This window comes from Triturus cristatus, chromosome 12, assembly GCF_964204655.1.
Source record: "Triturus cristatus chromosome 12, aTriCri1.1, whole genome shotgun sequence".
NCBI lineage: Eukaryota > Metazoa > Chordata > Amphibia > Caudata > Salamandridae > Triturus > Triturus cristatus.
Genome location: NC_140595.1, coordinates 726,302,393 through 726,329,219, shown reverse-complemented (window position 1 = coordinate 726,329,219; position 26,827 = coordinate 726,302,393). Strand labels below are relative to the sequence as shown.

At 40.6% G+C, this 26,827-nt stretch overlaps 8 non-coding genes across 8 annotated transcripts; all 8 read left to right on the top strand.

The window, feature by feature from the left end:
- Nucleotides 1-3,775: 3,775 nt before the first annotated feature.
- On the top strand, nt 3,776-3,857 carry TRNAS-AGA (transfer RNA serine (anticodon AGA)). Its single transcript has one exon. It is a non-coding gene; the product is annotated as a tRNA-Ser (tRNA).
- A 1,281-nt stretch (nt 3,858-5,138) lies between these two features.
- On the top strand, nt 5,139-5,210 carry TRNAH-GUG (transfer RNA histidin (anticodon GUG)). Its single transcript has one exon. It is a non-coding gene; the product is annotated as a tRNA-His (tRNA).
- Nucleotides 5,211-7,798: 2,588 nt separating this feature from the next.
- Nucleotides 7,799-7,880, top strand: TRNAS-AGA (transfer RNA serine (anticodon AGA)). Its single transcript has one exon. It is a non-coding gene; the product is annotated as a tRNA-Ser (tRNA).
- Nucleotides 7,881-11,821: 3,941 nt separating this feature from the next.
- Nucleotides 11,822-11,903, top strand: TRNAS-CGA (transfer RNA serine (anticodon CGA)). Its single transcript has one exon. It is a non-coding gene; the product is annotated as a tRNA-Ser (tRNA).
- Nucleotides 11,904-15,844: 3,941 nt separating this feature from the next.
- On the top strand, nt 15,845-15,926 carry TRNAS-AGA (transfer RNA serine (anticodon AGA)). The gene has a single exon. It is a non-coding gene; the product is annotated as a tRNA-Ser (tRNA).
- Nucleotides 15,927-17,207: 1,281 nt separating this feature from the next.
- TRNAH-GUG (transfer RNA histidin (anticodon GUG)) lies at nt 17,208-17,279 on the top strand. The gene has a single exon. It is a non-coding gene; the product is annotated as a tRNA-His (tRNA).
- A 2,588-nt stretch (nt 17,280-19,867) lies between these two features.
- Nucleotides 19,868-19,949, top strand: TRNAS-AGA (transfer RNA serine (anticodon AGA)). Its single transcript has one exon. It is a non-coding gene; the product is annotated as a tRNA-Ser (tRNA).
- A 3,942-nt stretch (nt 19,950-23,891) lies between these two features.
- On the top strand, nt 23,892-23,973 carry TRNAS-AGA (transfer RNA serine (anticodon AGA)). Its single transcript has one exon. It is a non-coding gene; the product is annotated as a tRNA-Ser (tRNA).
- Nucleotides 23,974-26,827: the final 2,854 nt, after the last annotated feature.

The window sequence follows — 26,827 nt, the reverse complement described above, 5'->3', positions numbered from 1 at the left end:
CTTTAGCACTGGTGTAAACGCTTCAAATTATTATACCGTTGCTCTCTCATTCATACCTGCGCATGCACTTGAAAGTTACTTTACCAATAAAAGACGCAAAGAGAGAAATAGAACAAAAGTGCTGGCTGGATTGGCAAACACACTTCATAAAACTGCATTTTCTTTTTTATTCTCCCCCGTGTTACATGCTTAACCTCCCCATGTGTAATTTCTCTTAACCTGCTGTCCCAGGAAGAGAATTTCATGTACAGGCTCTTTCTGTGTTTTTTTCCCTAGTCTGTCTTTCCCATTTCTTAGCTGTGTAACTGTTCCTTTACGCGCTCTATTTAAACGCCATCAATCTCATTTGAGCTCCTTGCTCCCGCTTCTGTTTTCTCCACCTCTCATACTGCCAGTTCTCTCTTTCTCTGTGGTTGGTGGCTACTTTCCTGAGCTTCCGAAGCCACGTGGTTCCTGCCTCTTGTTGTCAGACTTGAATTGGAAAAGGAACTATATTAACAAGCCTTTACCACTCACACACGGCGGAAGTTTATACTTTAATTCAGTGAGCTAAGAAAAGCGTGTTGTGGGTCCCCTACGAGCCATGGTGCTTGCTTCATCATGATTTGGCACCAGTCATTAGCCGCAGCTCTGCTAATGAGCCACTGAGGTCAGTTTCAATATTTACTCAAAAACATAACCATGCAGCCCACCCCTCAACTGTGTATTTATCTTGCTTTTCTGCTGTTCGTGTGATTAGCTGGGAGGAGCTCACGGCGACATCCTCCCTATAAAAGTGTAGATGGATCACTCTCTAACTCTTTCTTGCTTCACATACAAATGGCTTGAAAGGTGCAGGGAAGATGCAGGTCTAATAGACAGAATAGAAGGTCTGTGCCAGGTGGGTTTCTCTGCATTGGTGTCCCATCACAGGTCCGCAAGTGTAATGTGTGATCTTTGACTCCTGGCATTTCACAAGCAGGCGGCCAGGAAACGGTTTTCAGCGTATCAACCACTGAGGAGACGCAGCCTCTGAATGAGGAATGAGGAAGCAATGAATACATCCAGCCTATCACAGGAACAGCCCTGAGTGTTCCGAATTATAAATTCTCCATGTCACTGTATGTCGTTGAGCCCAAGTAGCTCGCCGTGATCGTATAGTGGTTAGTACTCTGCGTTGTGGCCGCAGCAACCTTGGCTCGAATCCGAGTCACGGCATTGTGGTTGGCAATGTCACGGCAGTTGGGTGTTAATTTTCCAGAATTAGCAAATGTACCAGTGGTTTTTGTAAAATGTCTATTAAAAACAGATCCTTTCAAATATTTAAACCATCTAACAACAAATGATTTAAACTCGCATGATTATAAGCTGTAGATATAATGTATTTACTTACATAAATTATCGTTCTTGAACCTATTGGGGGTGGAGGGGGAGCGGAGCTCACCCCCCAGGTGCAGTTGAGTGACCTGTGTTGTGGCTCTCTAGAGGGAAGGCACAAATTTTGCTGTCACCCAGCCCAATCCAGACGTGTATTGGGGCCAGGTTTCAGGCAAATAGAGCAGTAAGTGCAGAGACATGTTCACTCTCTAAAAGTGGCATTTCTAAAATAGTAAAGTTAAATCCAACCTCACCAGTAAGTAGGATTTTCAATAAATAAATAAAGCTACTCCTCTCCGATATGGAATTACCAAATAAAAAGTATAGGGGAATACACAGAGCTAACCTATGAGAGGGGTAGACCTCACAGTAGTGAAAAATGAAATAGACTGTTTGGTACTTACAGGACACGCGAACCACCAAAGTACATATCTTATTTTTTACTTACATAGCATCATGCACCTAGGACTACCTAGGGCCTACCTTAGGTGTAAATTATATGTAATAAAAGGGGAGTTTAAGGCTTGGCAAGTAGGCTGGGACTCCCCTGGGAGACCCCTGAGTCTATGCCCAGAACCATAACTCTGCCAGTTGAGTACTTACCTAACTCACTTTTCTTCCATAGGCTAACATTGAGTGGTTTCACTTGGAAATTCTTCTAAGTGGTGTGGAGTTTTGGAACTTTAAAATATTCATCTAAAATCAGCCGAACAACGAATTCTGATTTACTCACCTGTTATCAGGAGAGACCTCAGTGCTGCATCTTGGAGCTCAGTACTGACCCTGAAAAGTAATTTTAACCGTACTTACCAGTAACTCGAATTTCCTTCCATGGGATATCATTGCCTGCTTTTTGCTGAAAATTTTCTAAGTGTCGATTTTTGAAACTTACAAATATTCTTTAAAAATCGTACCAACTGTGAAAACGTAATTGTTTACCTGTTTTAGATAGATGTCCCAGTACTGAGCCTAGGAGCCCAGCACTGGATTACAAAAGTAACGAGAACGTACTTTACCCGTAACTTGAATTTTCTTCCATAGGAAACCATTGACTGTTTTTCTGTGAAATTTCTTCTAAGTGTCGATTTTGCAAACATGTAAATATTCCTTAAAAATCGCCTGTATAACTTAAACGCAGTTTCTCAACTGCTTACAGGTGGTACAGTAGTGCTGGATCTAGGATCCAACACTGACCTAGAAAACGTAACCATAACCCCACTTACCTGCTAAGTGAATTTCCTTCCATAGGATAACATTGGTAATTTGATCAGCAAAAGTTTCTAAGTGTCAACTTTTAAAATAGCAAAATATTGCTTAAAAATCACAACAGTAACTAAAACGAATTTACTCACTTGTTTCCAAGAACTGTCCCAGGACTGAATCTAGGATCCAGTCCTGGATTTAGAAGAGTAATCCTGAAAGTAATTAATTGCATATAACTTAAAATTCCCATTGAGCTCAATGTATTGTTGTGATTCAAATTGTGTTGCCTATTGCAATAAACTGTAACTATGACCTGCAAAAGTCAATTGCCTATTGCAAAGTATTTAACTAAAGCATCTCATTCTGAGAAAGTATATTTTGATACCTATTGTGTGTTCTAAAATAAAACAACAATATCTTTTGTATGCAAACCAATGGCCTAGAGTTCAGTTCTTGAGTGTGTGAGACCATTTGCTGACTGAGTGTGTACAACAAATGTTTTACACTGTACTCTGATACTGCCTTACTGCTCGGCAAGCTACCACTTTAGAGAGTAAGGTTATATCTAACTTTAGCCTCTGCCAAACCTCTGGGGACTGGGGACTCTGTGCACACTGTACCTATTTGGGAACAGTATATACAGAGCCACTTTCTCACAGTAGTGATAAAGTGATTAGAGTCCTACGGCCAACATAAAGATACAGCAAAACGTGAGGTGAAAAGCAAAAAGGTTGCTGGTAGGCCACCTTAAGGATGCCAGGTCTAACAAAAACTGAACTAAGGATAACATGAATAAAACATCAGGTTTCTCTACTGCATTTGGTGAGACAAGTGGGCCTTCTTTTATCTTCCATTCAAGCAATCTTTGACAGACCCCTTTATTATAGAGCTTTTCAAGGATTAAAGATAAGGCACTTACAAAGGAGTCCCAAATAATCAGAGATGGTTGACTTCTGTAATATGGGTCGTAGACTAAAAGCAGCGCAAAAACAGAGTGCAACAGGGTCCAAAAAACTTGAGTGCCACAAGAGAGTTTGAATGCAAGCGTATCCTTTTACAGATCCAGAGATATACTCATGCAATTTTTGTTTTTAGGACAGAACGTGCATGATGAAAAAAACATTGTTTTTAAAAAGCGCATTGCAGAATATCAGTACTTTGATGTGGGAAAACTTCAAAACTTTCAAACAAAATATTTGTAGGCAGCTTACAGCAAGTTGTTGTGGCCGAGTGGTTAAGGCGATGGACTAGAAATCCATTGGGGTATCCCCGCGCAGGTTCGAATCCTGCCAACAACGAGAATCATTTTATTATCGGCTACAATTTCAGAAGTTAACCTTTAGTATTTCTTCCATTTCAGTTTTATAAATAGGTGGCTTATTTTTGTGTCACTATTGCCTCTCCACATATTTGTTATCGCTACCTCTTTCATGTCTTTGCTACACCTCATTCCTACTTTAGCACTGGTGTAAACGCTTCAAATTATTATACCGTTGCTCTCTCATTCATACCTGCGCATGCACTTGAAAGTTACTTTACCAATAAAAGACGCAAAGAGAGAAATAGAACAAAAGTGCTGGCTGGATTGGCAAACACACTTCATAAAACTGCATTTTCTTTTTTATTCTCCCCCGTGTTACATGCTTAACCTCCCCATGTGTAATTTCTCTTAACCTGCTGTCCCAGGAAGAGAATTTCATGTACAGGCTCTTTCTGTGTTTTTTTCCCTAGTCTGTCTTTCCCATTTCTTAGCTGTGTAACTGTTCCTTTACGCGCTCTATTTAAACGCCATCAATCTCATTTGAGCTCCTTGCTCCCGCTTCTGTTTTCTCCACCTCTCATACTGCCAGTTCTCTCTTTCTCTGTGGTTGGTGGCTACTTTCCTGAGCTTCCGAAGCCACGTGGTTCCTGCCTCTTGTTGTCAGACTTGAATTGGAAAAGGAACCATATTAACAAGCCTTTACCACTCACACACGGCGGAAGTTTATACTTTAATTCAGTGAGCTAAGAAAAGCGTGTTGTGGGTCCCCTACGAGCCATGGTGCTTGCTTCATCATGATTTGGCACCAGTCATTAGCCGCAGCTCTGCTAATGAGCCACTGAGGTCAGTTTCAATATTTACTCAAAAACATAACCATGCAGCCCACCCCTCAACTGTGTATTTATCTTGCTTTTCTTCTGTTCGTGTGATTAGCTGGGAGGAGCTCACGGCGACATCCTCCCTATAAAAGTGTAGATGGATCACTCTCTAACTCTTTCTTGCTTCACATATAAATGGCTTGAAAGGTGCAGGGAAGATGCAGGTCTAATAGACAGAATAGAAGGCCTGTGCCAGGTGGGTTTCTCTGCATTGGTGTCCCATCACAGGTCCGCAAGTGTAATGTGTGATCTTTGACTCCTGGCATTTCACAAGCAGGCGGCCAGGAAACGGTTTCAGCCTATCAACCACTGAGGAGACGCAGCCTCTGAATGAGGAATGAGGAAGCAATGAATACATCCAGCCTATCACAGGAACAGCCCTGAGTGTTCCGAATTATAAATTCTCCATGTCACTGTATGTCGTTGAGCCCAAGTAGCTCGCCGTGATCGTATAGTGGTTAGTACTCTGCGTTGTGGCCGCAGCAACCTCGGTTCGAATCCGAGTCACGGCATTGTGGTTGGCAATGTCACGGCAGTTGGGTGTTAATTCTACAGAATTAGCAAATGTACCAGTGGTTTTTGTAAAATGTCTATTAAAAACAGATCCTTTCAAATATTTAAACCATCTAACAACAAATGATTTAAACTCGCATGATTATAAGCTGTAGCTATAATGTATTTACTTACATAAATTATCGTTCTTGAACCTATTGGGGGTGGAGGGGGAGCGGAGCTCACCCCCCAGGTGCAGTTGAGTGACCTGTGTTGTGGCTCTCTAGAGGGAAGGCACAAATTTTGCTGTCACCCAGCCCAATCCAGACTTGTATTGGGGCCAGGTTTCAGGCAAATAGAGCAGTAAGTGCAGAGACATGTTCACTCTCTAAAAGTGGCATTTCTAAAATAGTAAAGTTAAATCCAACCTCACCAGTAAGTAGGATTTTCAATAAATAAATAAAGCTACTCCTCTCCGATATGGAATTACCAAATAAAAAGTATAGGGGAATACACAGAGCTAACCTATGAGAGGGGTAGACCTCACAGTAGTGAAAAATGAAATAGACTGTTTGGTACTTACAGGACACGCGAACCACCAAAGTACATATCTTATTTTTTACTTACATAGCATCATGCACCTAGGACTACCTAGGGCCTACCTTAGGTGTAAATTATATGTAATAAAAGGGGAGTTTAAGGCTTGGCAAGTAGGCTGGGACTCCCCTGGGAGACCCCTGAGTCTATGCCCAGAACCATATCTCTGCCAGTCGAGTACTTACCTAAAAGCCGATAACTCACTTTTCTTCCATAGGCTAACATTGAGTGGTTTCACTTGGAAATTCTTCTAAGTGGTGTGGAGTTTTGGAACTTTAAAATATTCATCTAAAATCAGCCGAACAACGAATTCTGATTTACTCACCTGTTATCAGGAGAGACCTCAGTGCTGCATCTTGGAGCTCAGTACTGACCCTGAAAAGTAATTTTAACCGTACTTACCAGTAACTCGAATTTCCTTCCATGGGATATCATTGCCTGCTTTTTGCTGAAAATTTTCTAAGTGTCGATTTTTGAAACTTACAAATATTCTTTAAAAATCGTACCAACTGTGAAAACGTAATTGTTTACCTGTTTTAGATAGATGTCCCAGTACTGAGCCTAGGAGCCCAGCACTGGATTACAAAAGTAACGAGAACGTACTTTACCCGTAACTTGAATTTTCTTCCATAAGAAACCATTGACTGTTTTTCTGTGAAATTTCTTCTAAGTGTCGATTTTGCAAACATGTAAATATTCCTTAAAAATCGCCTGTATAACTTAAACGCAGTTTCTCAACTGCTTACAGGTGGTACAGTAGTGCTGGATCTAGGATCCAACACTGACCTAGAAAAAGTAACCATAACCCCACTTACCTGCTAAGTGAATTTCCTTCCATAGGATAACATTGGTAATTTGATCAGCAAAAGTTTCTAAGTGTCAACTTTTAAAATAGCAAAATATTGCTTAAAAATCACAACAGTAACTAAAACGAATTTACTCACTTGTTTCCAAGAACTGTCCCAGGACTGAATCTAGGATCCAGTCCTGGATTTAGAAAAGTAATCCTGAAAGTAATTCATTGCATATAACTTAAAATTCCCATTGAGCTCAATGTATTATTGTGATTCAAATTGTGTTGCCTATTGCAATAAACTGTAACTATGACCTGCAAAAGTCAATTGCCTATTGCAAAGTATTTAACTAAAGCATCTCATTCTGAGAAAGTATATTTTGATACCTATTGTTGGTTCTAAAATAAAACAACAATATCTTTTGTATGCAAACCAATGGCCTAGAGTTCAGTTCTTGAGTGTGTGAGACCATTTGCTGACTGAGTGGGTACAACAAATGTTTTACACTGTACTCTGATACTGCCTTACTGCTCGGCAAGCTACCACTTTAGAGAGTAAGGTTATATCTAACTTTAGCCTCTGCCAAACCTCTGGGGACTGGGGACTCTGTGCACACTGTACCTATTTGGGAACAGTATATACAGAGCCACTTTCTCACAGTAGTGATAAAGTGATTAGAGTCCTAAGGCCAACATAAAGATACAGCAAAACGTGAGGTGAAAAGCAAAAAGGTTGCTGGTAGGCCACCTTAAGGATGCCAGGTCTAACAAACACTGAACTAAGGATAACATGAGTAAAACATCAGGTTTCTCTACTGCATTTGGTGAGACAAGTGGGCCTTCTTTTATCTTCCATTCAAGCAATCTTTGACAGACCCCTTTATTATAGAGCTTTTCAAGGATTAAAGATAAGGCACTTACAAAGGAGTCCCAAATACTCAGAGATGGTTGACTTCTGTAATATGGGTCGTAGACTAAAAGCAGCGCAAAAACAGAGTGCAACAGGGTCCAAAAAACTTGAGTGCCACAAGAGAGTTTGAATGCAAGCGTATCCTTTTACAGATCCAGAGATATACTCATGCAATTTTTGTTTTTAGGACAGAACGTGCATGATGAAAAAAACATTGTTTTTAAAAAGCGCATTGCAGAATATCAGTACTTTGATGTGGGAAAACTTCAAAACTTTCAAACAAAATATTTGTAGGCAGCTTACAGCAAGTTGTTGTGGCCGAGTGGTTAAGGCGATGGACTAGAAATCCATTGGGGTATCCCCGCGCAGGTTCGAATCCTGCCAACAACGAGAATCTTTTTATTATCGGCTACAATTTCAGAAGTTAACCTTTAGTATTTCTTCCATTTCAGTTTTATAAATAGGTGGCTTATTTTTGTGTCACTATTGCCTCTCCACATATTTGTTATCGCTACCTCTTTCATGTCTTTGCTACACCTCATTCCTACTTTAGCACTGGTGTAAACGCTTCAAATTATTATACCGTTGCTCTCTCATTCATACCTGCGCATGCACTTGAAAGTTACTTTACCAATAAAAGACGCAAAGAGAGAAATAGAACAAAAGTGCTGGCTGGATTGGCAAACACACTTCATAAAACTGCATTTTCTTTTTTATTCTCCCCCGTGTTACATGCTTAACCTCCCCATGTGTAATTTCTCTTAACCTGCTGTCCCAGGAAGAGAATTTCATCTACAGGCTCTTTCTGTGTTTTTTTCCCTAGTCTGTCTTTCCCATTTCTTAGCTGTGTAACTGTTCCTTTACGCGCTCTATTTAAACGCCATCAATCTCATTTGAGCTCCTTGCTCCCGCTTCTGTTTTCTCCACCTCTCATACTGCCAGTTCTCTCTTTCTCTGTGGTTGGTGGCTACTTTCCTGAGCTTCCGAAGCCACGTGGTTCCTGCCTCTTGTTGTCAGACTTGAATTGGAAAAGGAACTATATTAACAAGCCTTTACCACTCACACACGGCGGAAGTTTATACTTTAATTCAGTGAGCTAAGAAAAGCGTGTTGTGGGTCCCCTACGAGCCATGGTGCTTGCTTCATCATGATTTGGCACCAGTCATTAGCCGCAGCTCTGCTAATGAGCCACTGAGGTCAGTTTCAATATTTACTCAAAAACATAACCATGCAGCCCACCCCTCAACTGTGTATTTATCTTGCTTTTCTTCTGTTCGTGTGATTAGCTGGGAGGAGCTCACGGCGACATCCTCCCTATAAAAGTGTAGATGGATCACTCTCTAACTCTTTCTTGCTTCACATACAAATGGCTTGAAAGGTGCAGGGAAGATGCAGGTCTAATAGACAGAATAGAAGGCCTGTGCCAGGTGGGTTTCTCTGCATTGGTGTCCCATCACAGGTCCGCAAGTGTAATGTGTGATCTTTGACTCCTGGCATTTCACAAGCAGGCGGCCAGGAAACGGTTTCAGCCTATCAACCACTGAGGAGACGCAGCCTCTGAATGAGGAATGAGGAAGCAATGAATACATCCAGCCTATCACAGGAACAGCCCTGAGTGTTCCGAATTATAAATTCTCCATGTCACTGTATGTCGTTGAGCCCAAGTAGCTCGCCGTGATCGTATAGTGGTTAGTACTCTGCGTTGTGGCCGCAGCAACCTCCGTTCGAATCCGAGTCGCGGCATTGTGGTTGGCAATGTCACGGCAGTTGGGTGTTAATTTTACAGAATTAGCAAATGTACCAGTGGTTTTTGTAAAATGTCTATTAAAAACAGATCCTTTCAAATATTTAAACCATCTAACAACAAATGATTTAAACTCGCATGATTATAAGCTGTAGCTATAATGTATTTACTTACATAAATTATCGTTCTTGAACCTATTGGGGGTGGAGGGGGAGCGGAGCTCACCCCCCAGGTGCAGTTGAGTGACCTGTGTTGTGGCTCTCTAGAGGGAAGGCACAAATTTTGCTGTCACCCAGCCCAATCCAGACGTGTATTGGGGCCAGGTTTCAGGCAAATAGAGCAGTAAGTGCAGAGACATGTTCACTCTCTAAAAGTGGCATTTCTAAAATAGCAAAGTTAAATCCAACCTCACCAGTAAGTAGGATTTTCAATAAATAAATAAAGCTACTCCTCTCCGATATGGAATTACCAAATAAAAAGTATAGGGGAATACACAGAGCTAACCTATGAGAGGGGTAGACCTCACAGTAGTGAAAAATGAAATAGACTGTTTGGTACTTACAGGACACGCGAACCACCAAAGTACATATCTTATTTTTTACTTACATAGCATCATGCACCTAGGACTACCTAGGGCCTACCTTAGGTGTAAATTATATGTAATAAAAGGGGAGTTTAAGGCTTGGCAAGTAGGCTGGGACTCCCCTGGGAGACCCCTGAGTCTATGCCCAGAACCATAACTCTGCCAGTCGAGTACTTACCTAAAAGCCGATAACTCACTTTTCTTCCATAGGCTAACATTGAGTGGTTTCACTTGGAAATTCTTCTAAGTGGTGTGGAGTTTTGGAACTTTAAAATATTCATCTAAAATCAGCCGAACAACGAATTCTGATTTACTCACCTGTTATCAGGAGAGACCTCAGTGCTGCATCTTGGAGCTCAGTACTGACCCTGAAAAGTAATTTTAACCGTACTTACCAGTAACTCGAATTTCCTTCCATGGGATATCATTGCCTGCTTTTTGCTGAAAATTTTCTAAGTGTCGATTTTTGAAACTTACAAATATTCTTTAAAAATCGTACCAACTGTGAAAACGTAATTGTTTACCTGTTTTAGATAGATGTCCCAGTACTGAGCCTAGGAGCCCAGCACTGGATTACAAAAGTAACGAGAACGTACTTTACCCGTAACTTGAATTTTCTTCCATAGGAAACCATTGACTGTTTTTCTGGGAAATTTCTTCTAAGTGTCGATTTTGCAAACATGTAAATATTCCTTAAAAATCGCCTGTATAACTTAAACGCAGTTTCTCAACTGCTTACAGGTGGTACAGTAGTGCTGGATCTAGGATCCAACACTGACCTAGAAAAAGTAACCATAACCCCACTTACCTGCTAAGTGAATTTCCTTCCATAGGATAACATTGGTAATTTGATCAGCAAAAGTTTCTAAGTGTCAACTTTTAAAATAGCAAAATATTGCTTAAAAATCACAACAGTAACTAAAACGAATTTACTCACTTGTTTCCAAGAACTGTCCCAGGACTGAATCTAGGATCCAGTCCTGGATTTAGAAAAGTAATCCTGAAAGTAATGAATTGCATATAACTTAAAATTCCCATTGAGCTCAATGTATTATTGTGATTCAAATTGTGTTGCCTATTGCAATAAACTGTAACTATGACCTGCAAAAGTCAATTGCCTATTGCAAAGTATTTAACTAAAGCATCTCATTCTGAGAAAGTATATTTTGATACCTATTGTTGGTTCTAAAATAAAACAACAATATCTTTTGTATGCAAACCAATGGCCTAGAGTTCAGTTCTTGAGTGTGTGAGACCATTTGCTGACTGAGTGTGTACAACAAATGTTTTACACTGTACTCTGATACTGCCTTACTGCTCGGCAAGCTACCACTTTAGAGAGTAAGGTTATATCTAACTTTAGCCTCTGCCAAACCTCTGGGGACTGGGGACTCTGTGCACACTGTACCTATTTGGGAACAGTATATACAGAGCCACTTTCTCACAGTAGTGATAAAGTGATTAGAGTCCTAAGGCCAACATAAAGATACAGCAAAACGTGAGGTGAAAAGCAAAAAGGTTGCTGGTAGGCCACCTTAAGGATGCCAGGTCTAACAAACACTGAACTAAGGATAACATGAGTAAAACATCAGGTTTCTCTACTGCATTTGGTGAGACAAGTGGGCCTTCTTTTATCTTCCATTCAAGCAATCTTTGACAGACCCCTTTATTATAGAGCTTTTCAAGGATTAAAAATAAGGCACTTACAAAGGAGTCCCAAATACTCAGAGATGGTTGACTTCTGTAATATGGGTCGTAGACTAAAAGCAGCGCAAAAACAGAGTGCAACAGGGTCCAAAAAACTTGAGTGCCACAAGAGAGTTTGAATGCAAGCGTATCCTTTTACAGATCCAGAGATATACTCATGCAATTTTTGTTTTTAGGACAGAACGTGCATGATGAAAAAAACATTGTTTTTAAAAAGCGCATTGCAGAATATCAGTACTTTGATGTGGGAAAACTTCAAAACTTTCAAACAAAATATTTGTAGGCAGCTTACAGGAAGTTGTTGTGGCCGAGTGGTTAAGGCGATGGACTCGAAATCCATTGGGGTATCCCCGCGCAGGTTCGAATCCTGCAAACAACGAGAATCTTTTTATTATCGGCTACAATTTCAGAAGTTAACCTTTAGTATTTCTTCCATTTCAGTTTTATAAATAGGTGGCTTATTTTTGTGTCACTATTGCCTCTCCACATATTTGTTATCGCTACCTCTTTCATGTCTTTGCTACACCTCATTCCTACTTTAGCACTGGTGTAAACGCTTCAAATTATTATACGGTTGCTCTCTCATTCATACCTGCGCATGCACTTGAAAGTTACTTTACCAATAAAAGACGCAAAGAGAGAAATAGAACAAAAGTGCTGGCTGGATTGGCAAACACACTTCATAAAACTGCATTTTCTTTTTTATTCTCCCCCGTGTTACATGCTTAACCTCCCCATGTGTAATTTCTCTTAACCTGCTGTCCCAGGAAGAGAATTTCATCTACAGGCTCTTTCTGTGTTTTTTTCCCTAGTCTGTCTTTCCCATTTCTTAGCTGTGTAACTGTTCCTTTACGCGCTCTATTTAAACGCCATCAATCTCATTTGAGCTCCTTGCTCCCGCTTCTGTTTTCTCCACCTCTCATACTGCCAGTTCTCTCTTTCTCTGTGGTTGGTGGCTACTTTCCTGAGCTTCCGAAGCCACGTGGTTCCTGCCTCTTGTTGTCAGACTTGAATTGGAAAAGGAACCATATTAACAAGCCTTTACCACTCACACACGGCGGAAGTTTATACTTTAATTCAGTGAGCTAAGAAAAGCGTGTTGTGGGTCCCCTACGAGCCATGGTGCTTGCTTCATCATGATTTGGCACCAGTCATTAGCCGCAGCTCTGCTAATGAGCCACTGAGGTCAGTTTCAATATTTACTCAAAAACATAACCATGCAGCCCACCCCTCAACTGTGTATTTATCTTCCTTTTCTGCTGTTCGTGTGATTAGCTGGGAGGAGCTCACGGCGACATCCTCCCTATAAAAGTGTAGATGGATCACTCTCTAACTCTTTCTTGCTTCACATACAAATGGCTTGAAAGGTGCAGGGAAGATGCAGGTCTAATAGACAGAATAGAAGGTCTGTGCCAGGTGGGTTTCTCTGCATTGGTGTCCCATCACAGGTCCGCAAGTGTAATGTGTGATCTTTGACTCCTGGCATTTCACAAGCAGGCGGCCAGGAAACGGTTTCAGCCTATCAACCACTGAGGAGACGCAGCCTCTGAATGAGGAATGAGGAAGCAATGAATACATCCAGCCTATCACAGGAACAGCCCTGAGTGTTCCGAGTTATAAATTCTCCATGTCACTGTATGTCGTTGAGCCCAAGTAGCTCGCCGTGATCGTATGGTGGTTAGTACTCTGCGTTGTGGCCGCAGCAACCTCGGTTCGAATCCGAGTAACGGCATTGTGGTTGGCAATGTCACGGCAGTTGGGTGTTAATTTTACAGAATTAGCAAATGTACCAGTGGTTTTTGTAAAATGTCTATTAAAAACAGATCCTTTCAAATATTTAAACCATCTAACAACAAATGATTTAAACTCGCATGATTATAAGCTGTAACTATAATGTATTTACTTACATAAATTATCGTTCTTGAACCTATTGGGGGTGGAGGGGGAGCGGAGCTCACCCCCCAGGTGCAGTTGAGTGACCTGTGTTGTGGCTCTCTAGAGGGAAGGCAAAAATTTTGCTGTCACCCAGCCCAATCCAGACGTGTATTGGGGCCAGGTTTCAGGCAAATAGAGCAGTAAGTGCAGAGAAATGTTCACTCTCTAAAAGTGGCATTTCTAAAATAGTAAAGTTAAATCCAACCTCACCAGTAAGTAGGATTTTCAATAAATAAATAAAGCTACTCCTCTCCTATATTGAATTACCAAATTAAAAGTATAGGGGAATACACAGAGCTAACCTATGAGAGGGGTAGACCTCACAGTAGTGAAAAATGAAATAGACTGTTTGGTACTTACATGACACGCGAACCACCAAAGTACATATCTTATTTTTTACTTACATAGCATCATGCACCTAGGACTACCTAGGGCCTACCTTAGGTGTAAATTATATGTAATAAAAGGGGAGTTTAAGGCTTGGCAAGTAGGCTGGGACTCCCCTGGGAGACCCCTGAGTCTATGCCCAGAACCATAACTCTGCCAGTCGAGTACTTACCTAAAAGCCGATAACTCACTTTTCTTCCATATGCTAACATTGAGTGGTTTCACTTGGAAATTCTTCTAAGTGGTGTGGAGTTTTGGAACTTTCAAATATTCATCTAAAATCAGCCGAACAACGAATTCTGATTTACTCACCTGTTATCAGGAGAGACCTCAGTGCTGCATCTTGGAGCTCGGTACTGACCCTGAAAAGTAATTTTAACTGTACTTACCAGTAACTCGAATTTCCTTCCATGGGATATCATTGCCTGCTTTTTGCTGAAAATGTTCTAAGTGTCGATTTTTGAAACTTACAAATATTCTTTAAAAATCGTACCAACTGTGAAAACGTAATTGTTTACCTGTTTTAGATAGATGTCCCAGTACTGAGCCTAGGAGCCCAGCACTGGATTACAAAAGTAACGAGAACGTACTTTACCCGTAACTTGAATTTTCTTCCATAGGAAACCATTGACTGTTTTTCTGTGAAATTTCTTCTAAGTGTCGATTTTGCAAACATGTAAATATTCCTTAAAAATCGCCTGTATAACTTAAACGCAGTTTCTCAACTGCTTACAGGTGGTACAGTAGTGCTGGATCTAGGATCCAACACTGACCTAGAAAACGTAACCATAACCCCACTTACCTGCTAAGTGAATTTCCTTCCATAGGATAACATTGGTAATTTGATCAGCAAAAGTTTCTAAGTGTCAACTTTTAAAATAGCAAAATATTGCTTAAAAATCACAACAGTAACTAAAACGAATTTACTCACTTGTTTCCAAGAATTGTCCCAGGACTGAATCTAGGATCCAGTCCTGGATTTAGAAAAGTAATCCTGAAAGTAATTAATTGCATATAACTTAAAATTCCCATTGAGCTCAATGTATTATTGTGATTCAAATTGTGTTGCCTATTGCAATAAACTGTAACTATGACCTGCAAAAGTCAATTGCCTATTGCAAAGTATTTAACTAAAGCATCTCATTCTGAGAAAGTATATTTTGATACCTATTGTTGGTTCTAAAATAAAACAACAATATCTTTTGTATGCAAACCAATGGCCTAGAGTTCAGTTCTTGAGTGTGTGAGACCATTTGCTGACTGAGTGTGTACAACAAATGTTTTACACTGTACTCTGATACTGCCTTACTGCTCGGCAAGCTACCACTTTAGAGAGGAAGGTTATATCTAACTTTAGCCTCTGCCAAACCTCTGGGGACTGGGGACTCTGTGCACACTGTACCTATTTGGGAACAGTATATACAGAGCCACTTTCTCACAGTAGTGATAAAGTGATTAGAGTCCTACGGCCAACATAAAGATACAGCAAAACGTGAGGTGAAAAGCAAAAAGGTTGCTGGTAGGCCACCTTAAGGATGCCAGGTCTAACAAAAACTGAACTAAGGATAACATGAGTAAAACATCAGGTTTCTCTACTGCATTTGGTGAGACAAGTGGGCCTTCTTTTATCTTCCATTTAAGCAATCTTTGACAGACCCCTTTATTATAGAGCTTTTCAAGGATTAAAGATAAGGCACTTACAAAGGAGTCCCAAATAATCAGAGATGGTTGATTTCTGTAATATGGGTCGTAGACTAAAAGCAGCACAAAAACAGAGTGCAACAGGGTCCAAAAAACTTGAGTGCCACAAGAGAGTTTGAATGCAAGCGTATCCTTTTACAGATCCAGAGATATACTCATGCAATTTTTATTTTTAGGACAGAACGTGCATGATGAAAAAAACATTGTTTTTAAAAAGCGCATTGCAGAATATCAGTACTTTGATGTGGGAAAACTTCAAAACTTTCAAACAAAATATTTGTAGGCAGCTTACAGCAAGTTGTTGTGGCCGAGTGGTTAAGGCGATGGACTAGAAATCCATTGGGGTATCCCCGCGCAGGTTCGAATCCTGCCAACAACAAGAATCTTTTTATTATCGGCTACAATTTCAGAAGTTAACCTTTAGTATTTCTTCCATTTCAGTTTTATAAATAGGTGGCTTATTTTTGTGTCACTATTGCCTCTCCACATATTTGTTATCGCTACCTCTTTCATGTCTTTGCTACACCTCATTCCTACTTTAGCACTGGTGTAAACGCTTCAAATTATTATACCGTTGCTCTCTCATTCATACCTGCGCATGCACTTGAAAGTTACTTTACCAATAAAAGACGCAAAGAGAGAAATAGAACAAAAGTGCTGGCTGGATTGGCAAACACACTTCATAAAACTGCATTTTCTTTTTTATTCTCCCCCGTGTTACATGCTTAACCTCCCCATGTGTAATTTCTCTTAACCTGCTGTCCCAGGAAGAGAATTTCATGTACAGGCTCTTTCTGTGTTTTTTTCCCTAGTCTGTCTTTCCCATTTCTTAGCTGTGTAACTGTTCCTTTACGCGCTCTATTTAAACGCCATCAATCTCATTTGAGCTCCTTGCTCCAGCTTCTGTTTTCTCCACCTCTCATACTGCCAGTTCTCTCTTTCTCTGTGGTTGGTGGCTACTTTCCTGAGCTTCCGAAGCCATGTGGTTCCTGCCTCTTGTTGTCAGACTTGAATTGGAAAAGGAACCATATTAACAAGCCTTTACCACTCACACACGGCGGAAGTTTATACTTTAATTCAGTGAGCTAAGAAAAGCGTGTTGTGGGTCCCCTACGAGCCATTGTGCTTGCTTCATCATCATTTGGCACCAGTCATTAGCCGCAGCTCTGCTAATGAGCCACTGAGGTCAGTTTCAATATTTACTCAAAAACATAACCATGCAGCCCACCCCTCAACTGTGTATTTATCTTGCTTTTCTGCTGTTCGTGTGATTAGCTGGGAGGAGCTCACGGCGACATCCTCCCTATAAAAGTGTAGATGGATCACTCTCTAACTCTTTCTTGCTTCACATACAAATGGCTTGAAAGGTGCAGGGAAGATGCAGGTCTAATAGACAGAATAGAAGGCCTGTGCCAGGTGGGTTTCTCTGCATTGGTGTCCCATCACAGGTCCGCAAGTGTAATGTGTGATCTTTGACTCCTGGCATTTCACAAGCAGGCGGCCAGGAAACGGTTTCAGCCTATCAACCACTGAGGAGACGCAGCCTCTGAATGAGGAATGAGGAAGCAATGAATACATCCAGCCTATCACAGGAACAGCCCTGAGTGTTCCGAATTATAAATTCTCCATGTCATTGTATGTCGTTGAGCCCAAGTAGCTCGCCGTGATCGTATAGTGGTTAGTACTCTGCGTTGTGGCCGCAGCAACCTCGGTTCGAATCCGAGTCACGGCATTGTGGTTGGCAATGTCACGGCAGTTGGGTGTTAATTTTACAGAATTAGCAAATGTACCAGTGGTTTTTGTAAAATGTCTATTAAAAACAGATCCTTTCAAATATTTAAACCATCTAACAACAAATGATTTAAACTCGCATGATTATAAGCTGTAGCTATAATGTATTTACTTACATAAATTATCGTTCTTGAACCTATTGGGGGTGGAGGGGGAGCGGAGCTCACCCCCCAGGTGCAGTTGAGTGACCTGTGTTGTGGCTCTCTAGAGGGAAGGCACAAATTTTGCTGTCACCCAGCCCAATCCAGACGTGTATTGGGGCCAGGTTTCAGGCAAATAGAGCAGTAAGTGCAGAGACATGTTCACTCTCTAAAAGTGGCATTTCTAAAATAGTAAAGTTAAATCCAACCTCACCAGTAAGTAGGATTTTCAATAAATAAATAAAGCTACTCCTCTCCGATATGGAATTACCAAATAAAAAGTATAGGGGAATACACAGAGCTAACCTATGAGAGGGGTAGACCTCACAGTAGTGAAAAATTAAATAGACTGTTTGGTACTTACAGGACACGCGAACCACCAAAGTACATATCTTATTTTTTACTTACATAGCATCATGCACCTAGGACTACCTAGGGCCTACCTTAGGTGTAAATTATATGTAATAAAAGGGGAGTTTAAGGCTTGGCAAGTAGGCTGGGACTCCCCTGGGAGACCCCTGAGTCTATGCCCAGAACCATAACTCTGCCAGTCAAGTACTTACCTAAAAGCCGATAACTCACTTTTCTTCCATAGGCTAACATTGAGTGGTTTCACTTGGAAATTCTTCTAAGTGGTGTGGAGTTTTGGAACTTTAAAATATTCATCTAAAATCAGCCGAACAACGAATTCTGATTTACTCACCTGTTATCAGGAGAGACCTCAGTGCTGCATCTTGGAGCTCAGTACTGACCCTGAAAAGTAATTTTAACCGTACTTACCAGTAACTCGAATTTCCTTCCATGGGATATCATTGCCTGCTTTTTGCTGAAAATTTTCTAAGTGTCGATTTTTGAAACTTACAAATATTCTTTAAAAATCGTACCAACTGTGAAAACGTAATTGTTTACCTGTTTTAGATAGATGTCCCAGTACTGAGCCTAGGAGCCCAGCACTGGATTACAAAAGTAACGAGAACGTACTTTACCCGTAACTTGAATTTTCTTCCATAGGAAACCATTGACTGTTTTTCTGTGAAATTTCTTCTAAGTGTCGATTTTGCAAACATGTAAATATTCCTTAAAAATCGCCTGTATAACTTAAACGCAGTTTCTCAACTGCTTACAGGTGGTACAGTAGTGCTGGATCTAGGATCCAACACTGACCTAGAAAAAGTAACCATAACCCCACTTACCTGCTAAGTGAATTTCCTTCCATAGGATAACATTGGTAATTTGATCAGCAAAAGTTTCTAAGTGTCAACTTTTAAAATAGCAAAATATTGCTTAAAAATCACAACCGTAACTAAAACGAATTTACTCACTTGTTTCCAAGAACTGTCCCAGGACTGGATCTAGGATCCAGTCCTGGATTTAGAAAAGTAATCCTGAAAGTAATTAATTGCATATAACTTAAAATTCCCATTGAGCTCAATGTATTATTGTGATTCAAATTGTGTTGCCTATTGCAATAAACTGTAACTATGACCTGCAAAAGTCAATTGCCTATTGCAAAGTATTTAACTAAAGCATCTCATTCTGAGAAAGTATATTTTGATACCTATTGTTGGTTCTAAAATAAAACAACAATATCTTTTGTATGCAAACCAATGGCCTAGAGTTCAGTTCTTGAGTGTGTGAGACTATTTGCTGACTGAGTGTGTACAACAAATGTTTTACACTGTACTCTGATACTGCCTTACTGCTCGGCAAGCTACCACTTTAGAGAGTAAGGTTATATCTAACTTTAGCCTCTGCCAAACCTCTGGGGACTGGGGACTCTGTGCACACTGTACCTATTTGGGAACAGTATATACAGAGCCACTTTCTCACAGTAGTGATAAAGTGATTAGAGTCCTAAGGCCAACATAAAGATACAGCAAAACGTGAGGTGAAAAGCAAAAAGGTTGCTGGTAGGCCACCTTAAGGATGCCAGGTCTAACAAACACTGAACTAAGGATAACATGAGTAAAACATCAGGTTTCTCTACTGCATTTGGTGAGACAAGTGGGCCTTCTTTTATCTTCCATTCAAGCAATCTTTGACAGACCCCTTTATTATAGAGCTTTTCAAGGATTAAAGATAAGGCACTTACAAAGGAGTCCCAAATACTCAGAGATGGTTGACTTCTATAATATGGGTCGTAGACTAAAAGCAGCGCAAAAACAGAGTGCAACAGGGTCCAAAAAACTTGAGTGCCACAAGAGAGTTTGAATGCAAGCGTATCCTTTTACAGATCCAGAGATATACTCATGCAATTTTTGTTTTTAGGACAGAACGTGCATGATGAAACAAACATTGTTTTTAAAAAGCGCATTGCAGAATATCAGTACTTTGATGTGGGAAAACTTCAAAACTTTCAAACAAAATATTTGTAGGCAGCTTACAGCAAGTTGTTGTGGCCGAGTGGTTAAGGCGATGGACTAGAAATCCATTGGGGTATCCCCGCGCATTTTCGAATCCTGCCAACAACGAGAATCTTTTTATTATCGGCTACAATTTCAGAAGTTAACCTTTAGTATTTCTTCCATTTCAGTTTTATAAATAGGTGGCTTATTTTTGTGTCACTATTGCCTCTCCACATATTTGTTATCGCTACCTCTTTCATGTCTTTGCTACACCTCATTCCTACTTTAGCACTGGTGTAAACGCTTCAAATTATTATACCGTTGCTCTCTCATTCATACCTGCGCATGCACTTGAAAGTTACTTTACCAATAAAAGACGCAAAGAGAGAAATAGAACAAAAGTGCTGGCTGGATTGGCAAACACACTTCATAAAACTGCATTTTCTTTTTTATTCTCCCCCGTGTTACATGCTTAACCTCCCCATGTGTAATTTCTCTTAACCTGCTGTCCCAGGAAGAGAATTTCATGTACAGGCTCTTTCTGTGTTTTTTTCCCTAGTCTGTCTTTCCCATTTCTTAGCTGTGTAACTGTTCCTTTACGCGCTCTATTTAAACGCCATCAATCTCATTTGAGCTCCTTGCTCCCGCTTCTGTTTTCTCCACCTCTCATACTGCCAGTTCTCTCTTTCTCTGTGGTTGGTGGCTACTTTCCTGAGCTTCCGAAGCCACGTGGTTCCTGCCTCTTGTTGTCAGACTTGAATTGGAAAAGGAACTATATTAACAAGCCTTTACCACTCACACACGGCGGAAGTTTATACTTTAATTCAGTGAGCTAAGAAAAGCGTGTTGTGGGTCCCCTACGAGCCATGGTGCTTGCTTCATCATGATTTGGCACCAGTCATTAGCCGCAGCTCTGCTAATGAGCCACTGAGGTCAGTTTCAATATTTACTCAAAAACATAACCATGCAGCCCACCCCTCAACTGTGTATTTATCTTGCTTTTCTGCTGTTCGTGTGATTAGCTGGGAGGAGCTCACGGCGACATCCTCCCTATAAAAGTGTAGATGGATCACTCTCTAACTCTTTCTTGCTTCACATACAAATGGCTTGAAAGGTGCAGGGAAGATGCAGGTCTAATAGACAGAATAGAAGGTCTGTGCCAGGTGGGTTTCTCTGCATTGGTGTCCCATCACAGGTCCGCAAGTGTAATGTGTGATCTTTGACTCCTGGCATTTCACAAGCAGGCGGCCAGGAAACGGTTTTCAGCGTATCAACCACTGAGGAGACGCAGCCTCTGAATGAGGAATGAGGAAGCAATGAATACATCCAGCCTATCACAGGAACAGCCCTGAGTGTTCCGAATTATAAATTCTCCATGTCACTGTATGTCGTTGAGCCCAAGTAGCTCGCCGTGATCGTATAGTGGTTAGTACTCTGCGTTGTGGCCGCAGCAACCTTGGCTCGAATCCGAGTCACGGCATTGTGGTTGGCAATGTCACGGCAGTTGGGTGTTAATTTTACAGAATTAGCAAATGTACCAGTGGTTTTTGTAAAATGTCTATTAAAAACAGATCCTTTCAAATATTTAAACCATCTAACAACAAATGATTTAAACTCGCATGATTATAAGCTGTAGCTATAATGTATTTACTTACATAAATTATCGTTCTTGAACCTATTGGGGGTGGAGGGGGAGCGGAGCTCACCCCCCAGGTGCAGTTGAGTGACCTGTGTTGTGGCTCTCTAGAGGGAAGGCACAAATTTTGCTGTCACCCAGCCCAATCCAGACGTGTATTGGGGCCAGGTTTCAGGCAAATAGAGCAGTAAGTGCAGAGACATGTTCACTCTCTAAAAGTGGCATTTCTAAAATAGTAAAGTTAAATCCAACCTCACCAGTAAGTAGGATTTTCAATAAATAAATAAAGCTACTCCTCTCCGATATGGAATTACCAAATAAAAAGTATAGGGGAATACACAGAGCTAACCTATGAGAGGGGTAGACCTCACAGTAGTGAAAAATTAAATAGACTGTTTGGTACTTACAGGACACGCGAACCACCAAAGTACATATCTTATTTTTTACTTACATAGCATCATGCACCTAGGACTACCTAGGGCCTACCTTAGGTGTAAATTATATGTAATAAAAGGGGAGTTTAAGGCTTGGCAAGTAGGCTGGGACTCCCCTGGGAGACCCCTGAGTCTATGCCCAGAACCATAACTCTGCCAGTCAAGTACTTACCTAAAAGCCGATAACTCACTTTTCTTCCATAGGCTAACATTGAGTGGTTTCACTTGGAAATTCTTCTAAGTGGTGTGGAGTTTTGGAACTTTAAAATATTCATCTAAAATCAGCCGAACAACGAATTCTGATTTACTCACCTGTTATCAGGAGAGACCTCAGTGCTGCATCTTGGAGCTCAGTACTGACCCTGAAAAGTAATTTTAACCGTACTTACCAGTAACTCGAATTTCCTTCCATGGGATATCATTGCCTGCTTTTTGCTGAAAATTTTCTAAGTGTCGATTTTTGAAACTTACAAATATTCTTTAAAAATCGTACCAACTGTGAAAACGTAATTGTTTACCTGTTTTAGATAGATGTCCCAGTACTGAGCCTAGGAGCCCAGCACTGGATTACAAAAGTAACGAGAACGTACTTTACCCGTAACTTGAATTTTCTTCCATAGGAAACCATTGACTGTTTTTCTGTGAAATTTCTTCTAAGTGTCGATTTTGCAAACATGTAAATATTCCTTAAAAATCGCCTGTATAACTTAAACGCAGTTTCTCAACTGCTTACAGGTGGTACAGTAGTGCTGGATCTAGGATCCAACACTGACCTAGAAAAAGTAACCATAACCCCACTTACCTGCTAAGTGAATTTCCTTCCATAGGATAACATTGGTAATTTGATCAGCAAAAGTTTCTAAGTGTCAACTTTTAAAATAGCAAAATATTGCTTAAAAATCACAACCGTAACTAAAACGAATTTACTCACTTGTTTCCAAGAACTGTCCCAGGACTGGATCTAGGATCCAGTCCTGGATTTAGAAAAGTAATCCTGAAAGTAATTAATTGCATATAACTTAAAATTCCCATTGAGCTCAATGTATTATTGTGATTCAAATTGTGTTGCCTATTGCAATAAACTGTAACTATGACCTGCAAAAGTCAATTGCCTATTGCAAAGTATTTAACTAAAGCATCTCATTCTGAGAAAGTATATTTTGATACCTATTGTTGGTTCTAAAATAAAACAACAATATCTTTTGTATGCAAACCAATGGCCTAGAGTTCAGTTCTTGAGTGTGTGAGACTATTTGCTGACTGAGTGTGTACAACAAATGTTTTACACTGTACTCTGATACTGCCTTACTGCTCGGCAAGCTACCACTTTAGAGAGTAAGGTTATATCTAACTTTAGCCTCTGCCAAACCTCTGGGGACTGGGGACTCTGTGCACACTGTACCTATTTGGGAACAGTATATACAGAGCCACTTTCTCACAGTAGTGATAAAGTGATTAGAGTCCTAAGGCCAACATAAAGATACAGCAAAACGTGAGGTGAAAAGCAAAAAGGTTGCTGGTAGGCCACCTTAAGGATGCCAGGTCTAACAAACACTGAACTAAGGATAACATGAGTAAAACATCAGGTTTCTCTACTGCATTTGGTGAGACAAGTGGGCCTTCTTTTATCTTCCATTCAAGCAATCTTTGACAGACCCCTTTATTATAGAGCTTTTCAAGGATTAAAGATAAGGCACTTACAAAGGAGTCCCAAATACTCAGAGATGGTTGACTTCTATAATATGGGTCGTAGACTAAAAGCAGCGCAAAAACAGAGTGCAACAGGGTCCAAAAAACTTGAGTGCCACAAGAGAGTTTGAATGCAAGCGTATCCTTTTACAGATCCAGAGATATACTCATGCAATTTTTGTTTTTAGGACAGAACGTGCATGATGAAACAAACATTGTTTTTAAAAAGCGCATTGCAGAATATCAGTACTTTGATGTGGGAAAACTTCAAAACTTTCAAACAAAATATTTGTAGGCAGCTTACAGCAAGTTGTTGTGGCCGAGTGGTTAAGGCGATGGACTAGAAATCCATTGGGGTATCCCCGCGCAGGTTCGAATCCTGCCAACAACGAGAATCTTTTTATTATCGGCTACAATTTCAGAAGTTAACCTTTAGTATTTCTTCCATTTCAGTTTTATAAATAGGTGGCTTATTTTTGTGTCACTATTGCCTCTCCACATATTTGTTATCGCTACCTCTTTCATGTCTTTGCTACACCTCATTCCTACTTTAGCACTGGTGTAAACGCTTCAAATTATTATACCGTTGCTCTCTCATTCATACCTGCGCATGCACTTGAAAGTTACTTTACCAATAAAAGACGCAAAGAGAGAAATAGAACAAAAGTGCTGGCTGGATTGGCAAACACACTTCATAAAACTGCATTTTCTTTTTTATTCTCCCCCGTGTTACATGCTTAACCTCCCCATGTGTAATTTCTCTTAACCTGCTGTCCCAGGAAGAGAATTTCATGTACAGGCTCTTTCTGTGTTTTTTTCCCTAGTCTGTCTTTCCCATTTCTTAGCTGTGTAACTGTTCCTTTACGCGCTCTATTTAAACGCCATCAATCTCATTTGAGCTCCTTGCTCCCGCTTCTGTTTTCTCCACCTCTCATACTGCCAGTTCTCTCTTTCTCTGTGGTTGGTGGCTACTTTCCTGAGCTTCCGAAGCCACGTGGTTCCTGCCTCTTGTTGTCAGACTTGAATTGGAAAAGGAACTATATTAACAAGCCTTTACCACTCACACACGGCGGAAGTTTATACTTTAATTCAGTGAGCTAAGAAAAGCGTGTTGTGGGTCCCCTACGAGCCATGGTGCTTGCTTCATCATGATTTGGCACCAGTCATTAGCCGCAGCTCTGCTAATGAGCCACTGAGGTCAGTTTCAATATTTACTCAAAAACATAACCATGCAGCCCACCCCTCAACTGTGTATTTATCTTGCTTTTCTGCTGTTCGTGTGATTAGCTGGGAGGAGCTCACGGCGACATCCTCCCTATAAAAGTGTAGATGGATCACTCTCTAACTCTTTCTTGCTTCACATACAAATGGCTTGAAAGGTGCAGGGAAGATGCAGGTCTAATAGACAGAATAGAAGGTCTGTGCCAGGTGGGTTTCTCTGCATTGGTGTCCCATCACAGGTCCGCAAGTGTAATGTGTGATCTTTGACTCCTGGCATTTCACAAGCAGGCGGCCAGGAAACGGTTTTCAGCGTATCAACCACTGAGGAGACGCAGCCTCTGAATGAGGAATGAGGAAGCAATGAATACATCCAGCCTATCACAGGAACAGCCCTGAGTGTTCCGAATTATAAATTCTCCATGTCACTGTATGTCGTTGAGCCCAAGTAGCTCGCCGTGATCGTATAGTGGTTAGTACTCTGCGTTGTGGCCGCAGCAACCTTGGCTCGAATCCGAGTCACGGCATTGTGGTTGGCAATGTCACGGCAGTTGGGTGTTAATTTTACAGAATTAGCAAATGTACCAGTGGTTTTTGTAAAATGTCTATTAAAAACAGATCCTTTCAAATATTTAAACCATCTAACAACAAATGATTTAAACTCGCATGATTATAAGCTGTAGATATAATGTATTTACTTACATAAATTATCGTTCTTGAACCTATTGGGGGTGGAGGGGGAGCGGAGCTCACCCCCCAGGTGCAGTTGAGTGACCTGTGTTGTGGCTCTCTAGAGGGAAGGCACAAATTTTGCTGTCACCCAGCCCAATCCAGACGTGTATTGGGGCCAGGTTTCAGGCAAATAGAGCAGTAAGTGCAGAGACATGTTCACTCTCTAAAAGTGGCATTTCTAAAATAGTAAAGTTAAATCCAACCTCACCAGTAAGTAGGATTTTCAATAAATAAATAAAGCTACTCCTCTCCGATATGGAATTACCAAATAAAAAGTATAGGGGAATACACAGAGCTAACCTATGAGAGGGGTAGACCTCACAGTAGTGAAAAATGAAATAGACTGTTTGGTACTTACAGGACACGCGAACCACCAAAGTACATATCTTATTTTTTACTTACATAGCATCATGCACCTAGGACTACCTAGGGCCTACCTTAGGTGTAAATTATATGTAATAAAAGGGGAGTTTAAGGCTTGGCAAGTAGGCTGGGACTCCCCTGGGAGACCCCTGAGTCTATGCCCAGAACCATAACTCTGCCAGTTGAGTACTTACCTAACTCACTTTTCTTCCATAGGCTAACATTGAGTGGTTTCACTTGGAAATTCTTCTAAGTGGTGTGGAGTTTTGGAACTTTAAAATATTCATCTAAAATCAGCCGAACAACGAATTCTGATTTACTCACCTGTTATCAGGAGAGACCTCAGTGCTGCATCTTGGAGCTCAGTACTGACCCTGAAAAGTAATTTTAACCGTACTTACCAGTAACTCGAATTTCCTTCCATGGGATATCATTGCCTGCTTTTTGCTGAAAATTTTCTAAGTGTCGATTTTTGAAACTTACAAATATTCTTTAAAAATCGTACCAACTGTGAAAACGTAATTGTTTACCTGTTTTAGATAGATGTCCCAGTACTGAGCCTAGGAGCCCAGCACTGGATTACAAAAGTAACGAGAACGTACTTTACCCGTAACTTGAATTTTCTTCCATAGGAAACCATTGACTGTTTTTCTGTGAAATTTCTTCTAAGTGTCGATTTTGCAAGCATGTAAATATTCCTTAAAAATCGCCTGTATAACTTAAACGCAGTTTCTCAACTGCTTACAGGTGGTACAGTAGTGCTGGATCTAGGATCCAACACTGACCTAGAAAACGTAACCATAACCCCACTTACCTGCTAAGTGAATTTCCTTCCATAGGATAACATTGGTAATTTGATCAGCAAAAGTTTCTAAGTGTCAACTTTTAAAATAGCAAAATATTGCTTAAAAATCACAACAGTAACTAAAACG